This window comes from Nipponia nippon, unplaced genomic scaffold, assembly GCF_047370975.1.
Source record: "Nipponia nippon isolate SJK-2023a ecotype South Korea unplaced genomic scaffold, ASM4737097v1 scaffold_1, whole genome shotgun sequence".
NCBI lineage: Eukaryota > Metazoa > Chordata > Aves > Pelecaniformes > Threskiornithidae > Nipponia > Nipponia nippon.
Window position 1 is genome coordinate 115,162,334 of NW_028262290.1, and position 18,003 is coordinate 115,180,336.

Sequence of the window (18,003 nt, forward strand, 5' to 3'; positions counted from 1 at the left end):
AGTGTTCCCCAAGGGCGGGGAGGAAGGAAAGAAAGGAAAGCATGGCCTAGTTACAGATATCAGTAGGTAGGAACACAAACCATAAAACGATGTGGTTCCCAAGGGACTAACATTTTTTATGGTTTATACACACACATTCCCACACATTCCTTCTCAAAAAGGACTTTGAAAATAAATCTGATTTTAAGAACTGTAAATGAAATAGACATGTGAGAATTTAAACACTTCGGGCAGAAAAGACCAAAACCTCAGAGACTAGAGCAAAAAAGGCAGCCAGGACTGGAATGGACTAAAAAACACAGACAGCAGTTACAGCTACAATTCAATCAGTGGATGTACTTTACAACAGTCCATGAGTCTTGATGCCACAAGGGCTTAGAAAATAATAGTATCACTAAAAAAAAAAAAAGGTACTTAATAAATCCAACAGTTAGAATGGAGAGACACGTGACAAACTCAAGGGAATGCACTTTCCTCAAATCGAAGAGGGAATTTATGCTGAGCATGGGGAGAGGAACTAATTATTTAAAAAATTAAAAAGATTATGAGTTACAGCACCTATTCATTTCATCTATGAACAGGTACCAGAAGTAAGCAATGGTACTAGTGGCCGGGAGGAGCACCAAAACTCCCAAATTCTTTCTCCCAGTTCCAGCTGGAAAAGCCAGCCTGGTCAGGCCCCTGGCTAGCTGCAGGTCAAAAGGAAGAACTAAGCCACCAGCTGAGGTCTGAGGAAAGCCATGGCAGAAGCTACTACCAGACCAGCTCTAAGACGACTTCACCAGACCTGGTGCCTCGTTGGCCACTGGCCATCTGAATTTACATGGCTCCTCCAATTGGAGATGAGTAATAAATTCTACCTAATGAGCAAGCCAGCATTTGGAAACAATTAACATCCTATTTTCCTTAACCATCACGTGCAGGGAAGTTTTTACTTCCCTTCTGCATCCCTGTAGAATTTAAAATATTTATAAAGAGACAAAAAACAATCTGTGGACTTTACAGTTACAGCAAAACTAACCAGCATGGGTTCGTGCTTTAGGATCTTTTCAAGCTCCAAAAGATTCCCTATCAAACACATAAAATTAATTTGTAATCCATCCTTCCTGGGCAGTAAAAAGTTTCTTTTTAGTTGAGTTCCCCAGTAAAGCAAGATTTTATAACTCTTCATCTGTATTTGTCTACCATCTGCACAGCACTATCCCATATGGACACACAGTACTTTTTTTTAATGTCTTTGTTAAGTCTCCTTCGTTAGCAGTATTACCCCCCAATTCTGCTCTTTCATTGTATGATCAGCACAGGACTGCCTAAAAGCGAATAAAATATAGTGCTTCACTTCAGTTTTGAAGTTTTTGTTTAAAGTAAGTGCTCCTAAATATTTTTATTTAAACATTTTGATGAAAGTGTTAGAGCAGCGTGAATCTCACTTATCTAGAAGACCCTTTATAACTAATCTAACAGTGAAGCTTTGTGTACAGTAAAATGTTTCAGATTAGAAGTTAGGTAAATTATGAGATGGCAATCTGGTTTTAGCACAAGCTTCGTCTTACAGGCTTTTCATTTTGTTTTTCCTTTAAAAAGTGAGAGATTCCTTTTCTCATACATTTGTCTAACCAAGCAAAGCAAACAGCTTTCCTGTGAGCAGCAGGGCTAAGGCAAACCCATCTGAATCCCCGGTGCAGGTTTCCAGCTGTTTAATAAAGATCACACTGGAGTCTTTCCCTTACAGTTTCTGCTCTATCCAGTTTCCTACTTTTACAGAACCTGTCTGAAATTTGCATCTTTGGGACTTCTATTGCTCTGCTGACTTGGCTGGAATCAGCTGACAATTTAAAAGTTACTGTAGAGGGGAACGGGGAAAAGAGACACAGATCCCATACATACGAGCAACAGAATCCCTTGCTGTTTCTAAGGGTACCAAGCTAAAAACTGAGAGGGTGGGGTGATGAACCAACTTTTGAAATAGGAGCCCTTCTTGCTCTCCACACCTACTACAACATTTTGCCAGTAGAAATCCATCCTAAAGCCTCGGCTTATGGATGCTGGAAACATCAAGTTACAAACACAATTACACCTGAAGTTCTCTCTTATATGAGATTTCAGTTAATACTTCCATTTCATTGTACAAGATCTCCTTCCAGTCCCAGCAAAACATGGCATTTTTGATCAATTTTCCAAATAAATATCTGAAGTTAAACATCTCTATAGCTGTTGCTGTTCATTCTTACATTTCCACCAGTTATTTGCATAGTCATTCCCACTCTGATTTAATCTTTCCTTTCATGATTGCCTAAGTCGACATAGAAAATGAGAACAGTAAATCAAACTAAGCGCTTGGCAGTCACGTATTGGTGAGATCACAGCAAGATCCTGGAATAGCACAGGCTCTCTCATATGGAAAAGGCTTGTGGAGTTCCCATGCAGTTTCAGTAACCATCATCTGACCCAATGAGCAATACTGAGGTGGACACAGACCGCCGTGGAAACCAGCTGTTAGCCGGTGAACACCCAGGGAGGTGACAGAATTGGCATCCAAAGCTTCACATCTAATGTGTCACATTATGCGATTGAGCCATATTACTGCATTAACAAAACCAGCACAGACCAGAGCTTTTTAATCTAATCACATGATGGAGCTCAGAGGTAAAAAGCGAGAAGTGGGGGTACAAAGCCCGTATTAAAAAGTAAACTTGAATACACAACAGTTTCATTTCTCTGATTTTCAGTTCTCTGACTAAAAAAATAAAAGGTTCTATGGGGTAGAAAAATAAGGTATTGTTTAGGAAAGGTGTACTTGGCCCAAGCAGAATGACAAAAGAATTACTTAAAATGTGTTTGTGATTCATCGTGGTTCAGTAACTTCTCATGAATGCTAATGTGTTTTGGAGAGATAGAAAGGCTTGTGCAGGTGTGACAGAAACGATTAGTCAGTTATTAGCAAGCTGCTGGCTTCACTGGCAGCCACGCTGCTGAAGCTGTACACTGTGTAAAGGGCCTGCCAGCAACTCTCCACGCACTGCTGATATTTAGAACCGCCAGAATAGTCAGGACAACAAATTATATCTGCAAACATTTATTTCTTTCTCCTCATTTTGTCTGCCTCCATGGTAAAATTTGTAGTTAAAGCAAAATGCTACATGCTTAAGTCAGTATGGCTCCTCTTCAAGAGCAAGTGTAAGGAAAGAATCTAAATTAATCCAAAAGCCCCTGAACTAATCTAAACAGTAACTCGCTGCCTTTCCTCTCCAAGACCTTCTAAAAAGGTGCTTATTTCAGAAGTATTATATCTGCATGGATCTATCTACATGGACCAGCGCAGGCAGGCTGGTTTAAATTTAAACTTCATCTTGCTTTAGTGTAACTACTCCCTCCACCAGTAGCTTTACAGCAAGCAATAAAACTTTATTCTCTTTTAACACTCTGGAGAACCACTCATTTCACAGGTCTTGCACAACATTTAGAGAAAATTTTCAGATGTGCTGCCTATTACCCTGATACCCAGCATCCTTTTCTAATGCAGAAGTCAGAACAGCATGAAGGACTGTTTAATTTCATTCACTTTCAGCTTTCAAGAAAATATACTATTATCCCTTAATTGCAAATGGTGTTCAAGCTTTAAAAGGGGACACTCGCCAGATACTTAGCAAACAAAACCCAACACCCAACATTTTCTAAGAGCAACAATACAATCCAAGCAATCATGCTCCAACAACTGCAAGCCAACGGTGTGCTTACAGCACCGAGGAGCAGCCTGCCTTTGGCGCCGTGCCTCACTGCACACCCGAGACACCCAACTGCTGCAGCGTAATGCTCATCCTTACTATGAGACAGACATTATGATTTTTATAGCATAGTGGATTTCTGAAATGAATAGCAAATAATCCACTAGTGGCTTAATTTATTAGCTATATAAAATTCTCAGGGCCAAAAGTCAGTGAAATGAGATGAAAACCATCAATCCAGCAGAATTCAGATTTTTGATAAAGAACACAGCCATGTGCCTGTGTCCTTTATCCAAGCACCGTTTCCATTACATTTGCAGGAACTCAGTTTCCATCTACAGTTTAATGGCTAATTTTTTAACATTCACAACCATTAAAAAAAATAAGCAAAGACCCTACTGCCCTACTGCACTGTCATACTGCGTGTTTGCACACATGCACACGCATGCATGCATAGAAAAGCCAAATATTTTGATTAAAAGAACGCTTCCTGAATGCAAATTACAATCTTGTCTCCTAAATAGCAAAAATCTTCATAGGAAGACCTTCCAAGCTGTTTAGAAAGTAGCTATTGTCAGAAGCATAGCTGCATAAGATGGGTGCTTCCCACTCAGCTGATCTGACCCATGCATTTATTTTCTCCATCATTATTCATGCCTGTACAGCAAAAAAGAATATGACCCATATGTGTCTTGGTTTGTGCAGAATCAACAGGATTACTTACAAAAAAACAAAACTTAAGTGCATATTTCATTGTAATTTAACGGGAATAAGAATCCTTCCTGTCTTCACACACACCCACCCACCTTAAAAGACCCAGAATAATCTAGGATTGGCCTTAAAAACTCAAGAGCTTCCTAGCTCAAGAGCTTCCTTACTCCCACTGCAGCCTTATGGTAGACAACCCATAATGCTGTCTGCTGAGGACTCAAACAGGCTCTGCATCAACAGACAGAAAGGATGGGGAGAAGGAAAAAAAAAAATAAAAACAGCCCAGAGTGATGGTTCCGAGATAACAGCCAGTTTGTATGGCTCCTGACCCGCAGGACAATCCAAGTTGCAACGGGGCTTCATCATTCACTCCAGAGGAGGCAAAGGTTGTTTATGAACAAGTTATGGTCCTGCCCTGTCACCAGCTAGAGATTTTGCACACAGTTGGACAATACATTATATAAAAATAAACATGCATTAAAGCTGTGGAGAAGCGAGGTGTTACTGAGGAATACTTACCTGATGAATGTGCCATTATATATCACTCTTCCATTCTTCAGAGTCACGTTATAGAAGTTACACTACTGCCCAGCAATATTCAAACTCAATTTCCATACCCCTGACAGACTAAGCTTGTGCGGCTGAGTGAACGGAGAAAACCCAAAATACGTAATTATGTACTGCATAGATTTAAATCACTAAACTAAAACACTATGGATGACCAAAAACCTGTTCCAGGCATATCTTGCAAAAAAGACGATGCCTAAATAAACTTGACAATACCCTCCCCCCCCCCCCTTTTGGGGCCTGCTAACACTTTCCCCTTCTGCTTGCTTTATTTCTCTCTTCTCCTCCTTCATTTAACCTCATTCTACCATTGTAAAAAGTTTCAAGGAACATGAACCTTTTTTTTCAGCCATTTCTTTGCAATGCCAAGTTCTGCCCTTCGCTGCCAGTCTTGGTATCCCCCCTCCCCTCGCCTAAACTATACTCCATTCTTTCAAGAGCAGCATTTTCTGTTGATAGCGCCAGAGGCCAGGAAGGCTCCTGGCAGTACAGCTCCAACAAAGAGCCCGAAACTGAACAATCTCTTTTTTTGTGACAGGAGATAAGGAAGTCCAAGACATGGTTTTTAAAAGGAGAACAAAAAAAAAAAAAATGCCGCTGGCATTGGCAGTTTTTAAATAAAAGCACATAAATTCTTGCTTCCAAAGGGGCAGGTAGCATACAATGGCTTTCACCAGCAACGAGCACCTGCTCTTCCTACCTACATAAAAATGCCCTGCAGAAAAGAAGGAAAAGACATTACATTGTGGATCTCAGATACCCACAGACGTAAATAACACTCCAGTAATTTTACCGTTTCTACAGAAGCAAATGGCGAGGCCAAACGCTACAGATTTCTGCTGGTTCTTCCCAGTACACTCTTGCTCTTCTTTTGACAATTGTACAAGGCAAACCATTGACAACTGCAGAAAGACGCTATTTTTTGTCAGAAATAGTTTAAAAGAATTACTGCAGGAAGATGCATTATTTTATGCAAATGTTTCAGCAACCCAATCTCATTGTGTACAAGGGTAAACCGCTGCTCCTAAGACACAGTTACTCTACTAACACAAAATCAGAGAAGGTCCTTCTCTTCCTAAATACAATTGTTCTGCTTTAGTAGCATACCAGTGAGAAAGAAGCAGACAGCTTCTTCCCTTATGGTATCCAAATTGTACCGCAAATAGCAAAAGTCTTTGCAATTATCACATGTATCACCCTCAACTTTCACTGATTTCCTGAATTCCTCAATGGGGTCAGAAGTAGCTGAAGACCAGTGTTAGACCTTAGAAAGAAAAAAGTAACTCTCAATATTTTAACAGTCTGTATCAATTTCTCATACAATTCAAGGAAGGCACCTTCCTTTTTTTGAACTAATTTTTTCATTCAACACTGTTAAGTGCTGAACTATGAACCCATGGACTGATTCTCTGCACAACGAGGCTACACACTGCTTAGAACTGAAGAGTCAACATTTACAGCACTGTGTATATAGGATAATTCTCTTTCTTCCTCTTCTAAAGGCCAAACTCTCTAGTGGTTTAACACCACTGAACTGAAATGTGTTATGTCAGCAGGAGGAACTGAGTTATGCCAGCAGTTCAGGATTATTTGGTTAACATTTTTATTGGAAATATTATGGCAAATTATTACCAGCTTTCATTGCATGAGACCAAGATAACCACCTGCACAGCTCTCTCCATGAAGCCAACAAAAAGTTCCAGATTAAGTTGTTCTTTCGCAAAATAAACTCATATTTTTTCAGTTCTAAGTGTAGATATCCAGACATGGAAGCGGTATGAATATAAAACAGAGAATTACAGAGAATGCCAAGAATTAGGGTTTTTTCAACTAAATCATATTGCTACTTAGTGATTTTCATCTATGGACAACCTTTATAACACACAGAAACTACAGTCCAAGAGACAGCGCTGTTGCCTATAGAATTACTGGAACAATCAGCTCTCTTTCAGTGAGGAAAGACAGAGCTGATGGTCCTTCCCTTCATGAAATCTAGATGTTTCCAGAGAGTCTCTCAGTACGCTCCTTTAAGAGGCTGTGTCAATGGTTCAGTAACACTTTAAAACCACCTTTGTTCACATCTGTTGACAAAGTGCCTTCTAAAAAATCCCCCTTTTCTTTGACTTCATGTTCATGAGGCTTTGTGCCAGCACCAGGTTAAGAAATGAAAACAAACAATAGCAGACATCTCAAAACGAATCCAAACTTTAAATACTTTTTTCTTTGCTTTCAGCATACACCCAAAGAGTGCCCGAATTTGTACCTACAGTTGATATGTAGATTTTTTTTTCAACACAAATACTGGACAGCCTGACCTAAACAGAGCTGCCCTGTGCTCCTCCCAGTGTTTGATGGGAGCTCCTCTACCATTATTTGGTAGACTGAGCAGTTAACTTCTGCCTCTATCTGAAAAGAATTGATCGTAGATCTTCTCTGCCCAGTTAGGCTGAATCAGCTCACCAAGGCACTACAGCTACAGCAGTAACTTCGTATTACAATTGGAAAAACAGTAGGAGAGAACAAGAGTTACCACTGCTGATGCATACCATCTATGCTTTCTGTAGGGAAGGCAAATCCCCAGCTTTTACTCAGAAAATAGCTTGCAAATATATCCCTTTATGCCTGCATTCTGCCTACTATCTACCCTTTTATCTTTAACTTAACATTGAGAAGATGCTCCAAACAATCTCCAAGTTTTCTAACTGCTTCGGGTTATCTATATCACTACAGAACACACCCATGCCTTGCTCCCGCTTGTAACTTCTCCATAGAATGAGTAAAGATCAAGTATCTCTGCTGACCATACCAGACTTACCTGTCCCTTTCAGTAAATACTGTGGATTAAGAGATCTTGCTGCAGCTCTCACAAGCTAATGGTATTACATCACAACTGATTACTCTTTCAGTGGTACTACTTTTGTCAAAACAATAGATCCCGATTAATTTTTTAAAAAGATACTTTTCTCCCAAGGCTTCTCTTTAAGTAATGCCTCTTGTCTCATTTAAGATGCATATGAAATGACAACACACATGGACTACCGTGCTTAACACACACAACACTTTCCCTTTGGCTAATACTGATAATGCAGTTAATTACATGCATAGCTGTAATTATACATGCATAACTAATGGCTGGGTAGCTCAAAAAAGATGAAGCTGCTGAAACAGACTGGGATGAAGAAGATAGAAGATGCAGAAAAAACTCTATCTGCCCTTCTGACTGGGGTTATGCCTACTACTTCTCACCAGAATTCGCACTTAAGTGGCACACCTGAATTCTCCTCTCCTTCCTGTGGGAACACTGCTAGCGTTGAAGCGTGGCAGAGCAGCTGTCCTGAGGATGCACGCACTCAGGGCACCAGTCTTTACCTCATGCAAAGACTGAAACTACATCTTTCCAATGTCAAACCAGTGACTTACACCGTCTCTTCCATCACGTTAAAACTACATACCCGCATCATGTAATTCCATTACAGTTACATATCTCATAAACGGAACCTGTAGCAGAACACACTGGGCCTGCCCAGGTACTGTCTGAATTCAAGTGCCGGACATCAGTGGTCCAAAACCTGCACTGACTCAAGCTTACCATTTCCAAATGAAATTAAAACTACTGGTTTCCTAAATGACTCCAAATTGTTTGCCTGAGAGGCTACCTCTCTCTTCAATCCATATCCACAGCTGGAGCCTCTTTGTTGTAGAGGAAACAGCTACCGACAGGACATTCTCTAAAGGGGGCCCTCCACCCTGAATTTCAATAGATCAAGAGAGAAAAGCCTCAAGACAGGAAAGCAAGGCTTATCCCCTTAGTCAAGCTTATGGGGACCAGTGAACACAGCAAGAACAATTACTTGGAAACAAAGGATCTGCAGGTTGACTTAAGTTTGATTTTCTAGTCTAGTTTGGTGGTTCCCTATTTATCCATTTAGGGGAGGGAAGTCTGACTGCTTGCTCTCCCCTTTTTTCCCCCCATCTCGTCATTCCTTTAATTACAGAAAAGTAGCCCATAGGCCAGCACAGTTGCTTTTTCAACCTTCATATATTAATTACAGAAAATTAATTCAAAGCTAAAAGCCTCGCCATCTCTAGACTGAGGTGAATAATTTTATAAAATTTAAGAGATTTGAAACACAACAAAAAAATCTTACAACATACTGTTTTAATTTGAATTCCCATACCACCACCACTGAATTGTGGATGTTTTGATCCCTCTGGCACATGAGCCAGGAAATCAATTTAAAATTACAGTGCAAATAGCCCAAGACCATTTTATTTATGTCTGTGTTTTAAAATAGAACTCAAATTCCAACTTGTATTTAAAATTATGTAGATTATTTTCTTCCCTTCTCCCTCTGCACACCTCTCTACCATAATGTGTTTTCTGACTCATTCGCAGTTGCAGGGGATGAAGTCTTTGAAACCTCTGCCTTCCAGAAAACCATCCCAACACAGCACAATGCTACCGACTCTTGTTGTTACACAAACATGCTCTTCCAACAAGCTAACTTCCTAAGGTAGCTGAAGGAAAAATACAGGTTATTTTTGGCAGGTCAAGAAATAAAAGCCCAGGTCATTGCATATTAGAAAGTTTTATGAAAGGTGCCATGCATGTTACAAGCTAAGGCAAACCCAAGAAACATAGACTGAAATCACCAGCATTTTATACGGAGGGAAGAAGAGATGCAGAAATTTCAATAGGCCAAGTTCAAATATGTCAGAGAAGAAAGCCAGGACAGAGAATGGCTCAGAGCAGCACAGGGCAGAAAAAATGATTTTTCCCTTTCCAAATTTTACATATTGCTTTCCACAATTGCACTTTTGTAAAAATTTCACTTTTGGCTATAAAATACGAAAATTAGTCTTTTCAAAAAAGACTGCATAAACTGTCCTACTTCTAACATTAGTTACAATTTAAAAAAAAAAAAACAAACTGGTATTTTTGTTCAAGATGTGGACCATTTTTCATGCGCTTTTCTTCCTTTTCTGGAACTGGCACTAGCTGTCAAATCTTTAATTACTTGCCATAGATATGGTTAAAATTACATTAAGTGGTCCAAAGTGGGAAAGATCTTACATTTTCTTTTGGCTTTGTAGGCTTTTTGGTTGGTGGGGTCTTTTTTCCCCCTTTACAATCTTCTCCTGAGCAGTTAACAACCACCACATCAAATGTTCTGTCGTTTGCTCTCCAATGGAAGTTCTCATTTGCTCAAGTTTTCTGCTTTTTTTCAGGAAAAGAAGGTTAAGCACAACAAGAAACTTGTATGTATATCTATACGAGAAGATTATAGACCTACATAAAGCATAGCTCAGAATTAGACCCCACATCTAGACCTGAATTTTGTGAGTTTGGTGAACAGAAGAGATGTCAGAGTATGTGTGAAGAGGGACAGTGGGAGGTGGGGTGAAAAGGTTGATAGGAGGAATGTACTTGAACCACAGGGGGTAGAGCTTCAACAGATGAGTGCCCTGGTGCTTGAAGGGAGGAGGAAAAAAAAAAAAAAAAGAAAACTTGTGATGGGAAAAAAAAAAAAAAAAAAGACAAACACCAATACTACAGCATTTTAAAAGCCTAGCAACCAAAGGGTATACCAGATATCCTTTCCAGAATGCAAGGACCAGTACTTACGTTTGGGGAACATTTTTTTTTTTTTTGAGTTGGTTTGGCCCAGTGTTATTGAAAAAGTTTGTCCAAAAGTCCATGTACCAAGCCAATACTTATCAGGTTTCAATTTCCAGCTGAAGCCACGACCATTGGTATGAAAACTAATGTGCAATTGTATTCCAGAAAGCAAAGCAATGGAAAAGACTGTATTGGAATGTAATAGATACATGCGCTGGCACTAAGAGTAAAAATTGTATTATACCAACCTGTGTCATAGCCATTTTTCTCTTCTTATTATTCAAGAAGAAATGTGCAAATCAACTTTATTGTCTGGCCAGAGGGTATTATGTGAATACTTATAAATTCCCCATCACCCTATCTCAATAGATTACCATCTCTCTTAAAATACGAAGCAGCAACTTAACCGACTATAGTCACTCCAGCAAGATTCAACAAAGTATACAGCAGATTGCCAGTCTAGCCAGACAAAAGCTTGAACTGCTCACGTGAGGGATCTTTGCCAAGACCCACATATCCCTTACACTTCGGCCGGACTATACGACACACGTACATTGGCTGAAGAGAAAGAAAAATAGGCAAGTAATATTTTCACTTCAGCTACAAATTCAAGCACCAGAATCCATGCATGTACTAAGAATATATGAATAGTTAGCTAAGATAGTTCTATATCTATGGAAGAAAGTGTTAAAACAACTGCATTTTGTAGAAGTTTATTGAAATACTGGCTTTGCTAAACTCTTTCCATCACTCCAGAACATAGCAAAAATTGTTTTAGCTAAATTTTTTTTAAAGTAAAAATCATTCTCCTATCTTCACAACATTTATGCATCTCCTATTACTACGTAAAAGATCAAGTCAGCATCAGAAGAAACAGATATAGGCTCCAAGTCAGCAAATAAATACACAAAGTATATTCTACTTACAGCATGTGCACTGTCACGGGAAGACACAACTACATGCTTAATTTTACAGAAGCTTCTAACAGACTAAATTAGGAGCCCTGACTCTTCCCATTCTTACTGTCAAGCTGACAATGAGCTAGAAGAAAAACACCTCTGAATAGCAACAGCCATTTAGTCCTAGGAACTGTATATTTCAAACAAAGGAGGAAGGCTGATGTGCTGATGGCATTATTTGAGCCCGTTGCCCTACCTTGCATATCCCTCCTTTTTTCTAACTTCAAAGCGCTGGATGTATTTGATCCACAGGTTGTCAGCTTCATACATTAAGGGAAAAAAGGTCCACACAGGGCATTTTGTCCATGTTCACACACACTCTCCGACTGGCAAAAAGCTATGGGAAATCAGATCACCTTCAAGCAAGCATTCTCTGCTGTAGTAACGAATGGGAATTTAAAGCCATTGCATCTCCAGAATCTGAAGTTGTCTTAGAAGCAGTGACCCATCCTCCCTTTCAGTTGAAGCAAGCTCAACAAGAAAAAAAGCCAGATTATCATGTATGTATTCATGTAGCTGATAAAAAAATTACTCGGTCCCTGATGACGCAATATTTCAGAGACAGTTTCACACTTCATATGCCCCCCATAAATTAGGGCTGTACAATAAACACTTTGAGCTAGAGACTTTGAAAGAACATAGGAGGTGATACACGCTTCAGTCCTCAGCTTTTCTTGCAAATCTTAAATAAAATTGTTTGAATAATAACCTAAGGGTGCCCAGGGAAGAATTTAAGGACTGAACAAAAGTCAGTGAAACCATGAGAGTTGGGATAAATAAATACATCAAAGACCAAAGAATAAGGTACCAAGGTAGAGGTGGCAAACACACAAGAAGAAATTATGAGGAGAGTTTAACTTTGGGACATAAAAACCAGAGGGAAAGCAGAAGCAAAGGACAAGAAAACACAAACAGCTAGGACACAGCTATTATTTTGGAACAGATCTGTTTGGGAACAATTTGTTTTCTTATTTCCCCTCCTCCCCAGCCTCTTTACTGAAGATGCTGTTTAACAAACACTTTAAATCAACCAAATCCAATCTGAAAGAGGAAACCTTTTCCCTCAGCATTGACTGGTAGTTCCCACTCCCTCCCTTGCGCTACTGCTAGCTCCTGTGGAGTTTTGCAGAGTTATTTTACTGTAAATGGAGCACAGCAGAAGCACCAGTAAGTAGACCTATGTCCTCAAAAGCAGTAAGAATAGGTCGCTTATCACATTTGCATAACATCTTCAGGTAGTATATTCAGCTTTCTAAGGAACTCCAAAGGCTGCTCACTAGAAATGTACCAAAGTGAGTTCATTTGTACATAAGCTAGAACACTTTCCTAAGGGGACCCCTACCAGCAGTGGCTTCAAGTCTTCTTCACAGTGCAGCTTACTGCTGAACATAAAAATGGCTTGTCCGTCATTTCCACTCTCTCACAACTAACTTCCCCCTCCTTGCAGCCACTGTTCACCTTGCTCTCAAGCACAAGCATGCGCTTTACAAACCGATCTACTCAGCAGCTTGAGAAATTAGTAGCTTACTGATGGGTACCACACAGGTGGCACCAGCCACTTAGCACCTGCCCATAACACAGAGGTTTACCTCTGTCAGATCTGAAACGGAGAGAAGAAACACGTTATCTATCCCCTGTGGCATAGACTTCTCATTCATACTCCTCTTAAGTGTTAACAGTGATCAGAAAACCGAGGAAACTAGCAGAAAGGTTGTGACATTATCCTTCAATCTCTCTTTTGTGCCTCGCAACACTTGCAATAATGAAAGATCACACCACAAAACCAAATCCTTGCAAACAGCTTGATGCAAAAATGCTGACTGAAAGACAGCTTCACAATTTTGTGATTATTCTTCCATTCATCTCTGTAACACCATATGTATGCAGTTTATTTTATGTTAAGTGTCACATATATATTATCACCTCTTACGATCCGTACTATCAAATGCCTGCCAACATACTGGCTTCTGCCAATTGCTTTTAGTTTCTCTTTCTCTCCTTTTCCAGTGTTATATTTGGAGAGAAGGGAAAAAAAAGAAAAGAAGAAGGGGAGAGAAGAAAGGAAAAAAAAAAAAAAAAGTAGAAGGAAAATTATCCGAAATCCTTTAAACAGTTGCTCTGTTAAATTGACACAAGTTTAACAACGTGTACTTGGCACGTTCCTCTTGCCACGAATACAAGAACCTTTTTCAAAAAAACGCATTCAAAGCAGGGAAATCTTTTAAAGATACAGCACAGACCTTACTGAATGGTGGTTTGATGGCTATTACAAAGCCATTTCTAGTCACAAGTGTTCAAACCACAAAGACTTCATAACCATAAAACCTCTTTTTGAAATCTCCTTTTTAATAGGATAATGACTGAACAGGGAGGCAAACCCGACCAACTCATTCTCCCTCTAAGTTGTACTTTCAGGACAGTGCAGGGATACCGCAGAGGAGAAAGTCTCCTAGACCCAGGCATAACTGTGCAGAGAAATAAACCAGAAGAGGCAACAGTACTGTTGCTGGCTCCAAGGGTGTGTGATGTTTTCTAGTCTCCAGGGTTCCCAAAACCCCATCACCTTCTACAAACATTTTTTTTTTAATACAAGGACATACTGCACGTCCGCACCACAGCGTGACAAAGAGAGCTCCTGTACTTTAAAGAGATCATTTACTTTGAGGAAACTGAAAATCAAGTGATAGTAGAGTCACAGCTCAAGAGGAAATCTGTACTTGATGGCCTCAGCTAAGTCCCAAGCAAATCCTTATCTGAGAATCACAGAATTAGAAACGTTGCAGTTGGCAATATATCCAAAAAAGAAGCCTGTCATTGGAACAGGAGGACACTGCATGTTAGCGTGCAGGTGCACTGGCAGAGATCTATGGAAACCTTTTCCTAGTTACGGTTAAATCTATAGACATTAGCCTCTCACTCCATCACATACTGAGCCCATCTAGAGGATCAGAAGAAGAAAGCCACACATCTTACGTGTGTATCAACACGGAAAACATGAGATCATAGTTCAACACCACTTTGTAGGCTGGACACTGTGTGAAACCATGTCTGTGAGTCCAAACCTTAAAATCAAAGGGACTTCTACTAGGTAGATAAAACAAAGAGCGGAAGGAAGGGTGGAGCACCACGTTACTCTCGATCGGCAGTTCGCTGCAGAACAGCACTGCTGTCAGGAAGTACAACGCACACAGCAGTGCTTCAGCAACAGTTACACCTTCATGTAGCATAATAAGCTTTTTTTGTGAATACTAGGGCAAAGGGGCATTAAAAAAAAAATCACTTCTTAGGACAACATATACAATATGTTGCACTTGAACAGTGAGGAAACAGAATTACTTGCTTTTAAGAACACAGTCAGGTTATATAATAATGACTACTGAACTGCAGATACTTTCAGTGACCATGTAAGACTGCTACAGAATAAGTAGGTAAGAATTCTTCCCATCCCCTCATCAAAATCCATCTGAATCATACACCTAAAGTTTTTCCTGGCATATGGAGAATATAAGGAAAAATACCAAAACAGTAAGTACAGAAACTGGTTCTCTTCCCCCTCCCCCCCCCCCCCCCATTCTTTATTACACAAAAATCTTCAGATAATGACACTCATAGCAAACTTGCAAGCTACAGAGAAGACAAGTGTGTGGTACTGCACAGTGAATTTCAAACAAATTACAAAAGGAGACAAAGGAAAGTCAACTACCCCTATGCAACCCCCCTGGCATGAATAAACTGTGAATCAGGTACACCTCTAGACTCATCAAATCACACACTCTGATCCACAGACTGCACTGACAGTAACTTTCAATAATACTCATTTCACATCATGTTTATGTTTTAGCCATATTAATCTTTATTTTCTCTGACTAGTGAGTTTTTAAAAGTTGCTGCAGTACTTTTAACAGCTTTATGAAATGTGTGTTAATGGATATTTTCCTAACAGTACACAAGAGGGACTTTTACCAGCAAACTGTCACCACTGTTCTTCTTTCTTCTTATCTAGTTGCCCGTCATCAGATTAGATGCCTAGCACCTACTTATACAGCTCCAAAAAAAAAAGGGGGGGGGGGGGGAAATCAGGGAAAGAAAACCTTCAAAGAAAGCAAACTTGCAGCTCAAACTGGAAGAACTTTATGAAAATTCAAATATATTTTTCTTTACCTTGTAACATTCTGCGTAAGTCACTCAATCAAGCAGGAATGACATGGAAAGAATGGGACTAATGCGAACAATGAATGATCCATAAATGCCTACAAGGTTATATAACTGAAGACGAGCTGGCATGCGTGTGTGTGTGCATTTGGGGGAAAGGGGGAGAAAGAGCTAAGGGGAAGAGGAGGAAACAACGTCCTCCAGTCACAGATACAGGACTCTGCACAGTTCGTACTCAATTTCCCCCTCTTTCCAAATGATAAATATTTTAACCGGGGGCAGTCAGGCAGCTGAGTGACAAAAGCAAAAGAAAACCCATTTCCTTATGAATATACTTCAAAACATCCCTTACTGAAATTGCACCGTAAGTGCTGTATCATGAAATACAGCTCACAGGCAACCATGTTTAGACTAAAGCAATTAACACAGGGTACATTTCCTACACTATTATTATCATTGGCACTCTCAATGTGTTTGTTGCACATTTTGAGCCTTGGCAGGTTAAGAGGTTTTCTCATAAAGTTAACAACAAAACGTTGCTGATTTGAAATGTACTCACTGTTATTTTTCAGGAACTCCTATATTTACTTTATACCATTCTCGGGGGAGAGCTGGACACTTGTATTAGTTCTGCAAGGAAAAGATATTCAAAATAAACTTTATAAAGGCTTCGAGCCAAGAAACCTTTAAAACTTCACTTTTTGATACCCACTTGCTTCACACAAGGCTGCGCACCGTGGCTTTGCATAATCACCACCCACATTTCAGAACCATCGTTTCATCTGAAACTCATCAGCGGTTTGATCACTTGTATGAGCACAAACTTAGGGAGAGACACACACACACACGCCCCCACATACACCCCCCCGCCAAAAGCTCCCGAAGGCCAGGTCGGGGGGGAGGCATGCCCGCGCAGGAGGCGGCTGGGTACCAACGCCGAGCCGGGAGCCCGGCTGCCGGCAGGGATGCACTTGCTCCAAAGTTGAGCTTTCTCCTCCCGAGCGGCGCCCGCGGCGGTGCGGACACTTGCTGCGGTCGCAGCCTCCGCCCGAGCCTGACCCCGCGCCCTGACCCCGGCGGGACCTGCCGAGGCCGGTGCCCCCAAAACCGCCCGCCCGCCCTCCCGGCCACCCGCCACCGCGAAGCGACGCGCCGGTCCCGCCGGGGCAGGCGAGGCCCCGCCACCACTCACCCCCCGGCGGCGCCCGGAGGTGCGCGGCCCCCGCCCGCCGCCCCTCACCAGCGGCCTCCGACCACCAGGCGCAGCCGGGGGCGGGCAGGGCCGCCCGGGGCACGGGAGGGGGCTGAGGGAGAGGGGACGGAGCGGGAAGGAGGCGGAGGAGGAGGCGCCGGCGAAGTCGCGCCGCGGAGAGCCGGGCGGCTGTGGAAGGAGCGGCCGCGGGCCGGCGGAGAGGGCAGGGCGGCGGGAGGAGCCGTTATGCGAGGCGGGCCGGGCCCCCCCCCCCGCCACCGCCCGCAGCCGCCGGCCGAGGCCCCGCCGCACTGACAAGCACGAGGCTGCGCTTCCTCTTCCTCACAGCAACGGCGGCCGCTCCCTCCGGCCGCCCCCGCCCACCCCCCCCCAGCGGCGAGGGACCGGCTGCCGCCGCCCGCCGCGGGCAGGTGCGGGGCTCGCCGGCCGCCTGCTCCGTCCCGTCCTGTCCCGTCCCTCCTCCCCGGCTGCCCCCCGCGCTCCCCTTCACCGCCCGGCCAGCGCCGCAGCCCGCCCCGGCCACCCGCCCCGCCGCCGCTTCCCCGCCGCCGGCCCCGAGGCTCGCCTACCTCCCAGGGCGGGCAGCACCGCCCCCCGCCCCGCGGCGCGGCGCAGAGCGGGGCCGCTTGGCCGCCCACCGCCGCGGGAGCCGGGCTCCGCGCCGCCGCCTCGCTGCGCTGCCGCCGGCGCTATCCCATCCCGCGGCTCGCAGAGGCACTCGGCGGCTCCCCGCCGCCGCTCTCACTTCCTCTTCCTTCCTCCTGCTGGCCGGGCCGCGACGTGCAGCCCCGGGCCGGCCGCCGCCGGGGGGGGTCCGGCGGCTCGGCAGCACCTGCGGGCGGGCGGAGGGCGGGGCGCCCCCCGCCCTGCCCCCCGCCTCTACCTGCCCCTGCACCGCCCGGGCGCGCCTCTCCCCCGCGCCGCGCCGCTGGCGTCCCTCCTCCTGCGGTCCCTAACGAGGGATCTGGGGCGTCCTCGTCGCCTTTGGAATAACTGTTTATTTGTTGTTGTTGCTGCTTCTCTTCCCAGAGAGCCGCCGCCGCTGAGCAGCCTCAG

The 18,003-nt window shown here is 42.9% G+C and overlaps 1 protein-coding gene across 2 annotated transcripts in view; it reads right to left on the minus strand.

Moving 5' to 3' along the window:
• The window catches only part of ELMO1 (engulfment and cell motility 1), a 313,327-nt gene extending 295,658 nt beyond the window's left edge, over positions 1–17,669 (minus strand). The window contains exons 1-2 of one of the 2 annotated variants that reach the window (XM_087767900.1): positions 17,517–17,669; positions 16,294–16,364 (exon numbers count right to left, since the gene is read on the minus strand). The gene's annotated coding sequence lies outside the window, so the exon portion shown is untranslated. Of the gene's footprint in view, positions 1–16,293; positions 16,365–16,926; positions 17,150–17,516 lie in introns of those variants that run through there. The other variant, XM_087767891.1, reaches the window with a different exon arrangement.
• Positions 17,670–18,003: the final 334 nt, after the last annotated feature.